Below are 2,386 nucleotides of genomic sequence, written 5' to 3' on the forward strand. Positions count from 1 at the left end.
GTGAATTTGTTTAGCGGGTCACTGGGGAGGATCTGAGAGGGGTAATTCGGAAGAGTGAATTTGTCGATCAAATGAAATAAAAATTATGAAATGGAAAGGGACAAGAAAGGGAAAGAAAAAAGGAATAAATTGAAATATTTGTATTTAGTGTGTAGATTGGAATTGATTGTAAAGGAAAACTGTGGAAAAAAAATGTTTTCTTTCATTTTATTATGTCATGTAAAAATATGTAATTTATATATGTACGATCACGGATTGATTAGTATGCTATGTAATGTAGCGACCCGATGTATTTGGGCGGCATGAATGAATAAAGCATTTCTCTCTCTTTATTAGTATGTGAAAACGAATGAAGTTTTATAAATATTGGAAACAAAAACCAAACTAGCTTATTTTACTTCATTGAAAAAAAAGATAGTTAAAAAATAATATTTATTTAAATGCTTAAATGTATGTGGATTTTATTAATTAATCTTACACGATGGATTCTCGCTGTAATTTAGTTTAGGATCTAACAAATGTCTTAGCCTAATTACGATATATAATTGATTAGTAAAAATGTAAATAACACATTATCATTCTCTCTTGCCCACACATTTTACTAACTAATTATATATTACATGAGAATGTTTGAACCAATGATAATTTTTACTATCGGACTTGTTTTCTCAATGTAGTCTCCAGCTTGGCCCTATACATCACAGAAGCCCGGCATATTAAATCCAATCCAATGAACATACATCAGCAAATAATTTAAAAACTAATTTCTGTCACACTTGACACGGTACTGATTTCTGGCGGTTCTAAAACACTTACTAATCAGCTAATTAATTTAATAAAGTAACGAATTAGGTATTTCTTTTTTTAAGAATTAAATTGTAGGAAGATAGTCCTGGGCCCTATCTCATAATAAAGTACAAACTAATATATACAAGACTATTAGTCTTGTCGATTTAACTTAATACAATTACACTGACTTGTACAATAGTAACTTGTACTTTAGTACTTTTAAACTTCTGTAATATCACTAATCCTCCCTATTATGAAAAAACAAAATAAGTATTAGTGATATTACCACGTTATTCCTATACTTGTACTATGAACCAATACTATTAGCTTTCATCATGAAACAGGGCCATGGTGGCGATCAAAAAAAGGTACAAAATAGTAAAGAAATTATTTATTTGTAACGAAAGTTTCACCCCAGTTTTCCCTGATTCATCAGTGCTGAAAAAGAACAAGATACAAACATTGTAAAACAGGATAAAACAATTAGAATATAAATAGAAAGAGTATAAACAATTAAATAAAAAAAATTAAATAATACAGTAAGTTAAAAAAACGTAAATAGAGATTATTAGTAACCTAATTAATAGTTAGTACGGTAATGAATGATAAAATTGTAAATGTAAAATTATAGTAATTAATTGTGCAACAATACTTATTAGAAGTAGTAATAAATATAATAAAGTTATAAGAACGAGTGGTAAAGTAGATGTGGCATAAATATGGTACAGAAACTGATATCAGGGATAGGCAAACGGATAAGTACTAAAAAGAGAAAATAAAAGAAAGAAAGGTAAATGTAAATATATATAAGATGTTCCTTGAGCTGCGATAGCTCGTCTCTTGAAATCCGTACACAACCAGAATAGGTGATTTATGACCATACCGCTTGACAGAATTATTACATTACACTACTAATCAAAAGTATGATTTAATGTTCCTTAATTTGTTTTATTATAACTTTTTCACTAACATTCATCGTTTAAGAGTTATTGACAAAGAGCTCCTAATTCGTTACTTTATTAAATCAATTTGCTAATTCGTAAGAGTTTTAGAACCACTAGCAAGGTGTCTCAGTGTTAAGTGTGGTAGAAATTACTTTTTAAAATTATTTACAGATGTATTTTGAATGAATAGGTTTTATGCATGGGGCACTTGTACTAATATGTTGGCGAAGATATACTTCCACTGTAAGGAGGCCCTCACCTCCGGACTTAAAATAGCTCCTTTTAGAATGGATAGCTCATACATAACAATAAACATAACAGGTAACCTTAAAATACCAAAGGTAGTAAAAGGTAAGACCCAACACGAATTACTTTCTTTTTCACAGCAATGCACTTATTAATTCACTTTTTATTTTTGTTTTAGAGGGATTGGGGAAAAAAAAAAAAAAAAAAAAAAAAAAAAAAAAAAAAAAAACTTCCACTGTTTTTCTCCACCCTTAGTAATGTAGTACCGGCCAATACTAATCTTGGAAAATATTGGGCCTGGCTAGACACGATTATTCTCCCTTGAGAATAACTTGAGTTGTATAGATTACAGTTACCTTCTTATTGTAGTATATTAAATATTTACTATCACTAAAAATAAATTAATA

Source organism: Halyomorpha halys, unplaced genomic scaffold (assembly GCF_000696795.3).
Source record: "Halyomorpha halys isolate HHAL.00 unplaced genomic scaffold, Hhal_1.1 Scaffold95.1, whole genome shotgun sequence".
NCBI classification, from domain to species: Eukaryota; Metazoa; Arthropoda; class Insecta; order Hemiptera; family Pentatomidae; genus Halyomorpha; species Halyomorpha halys.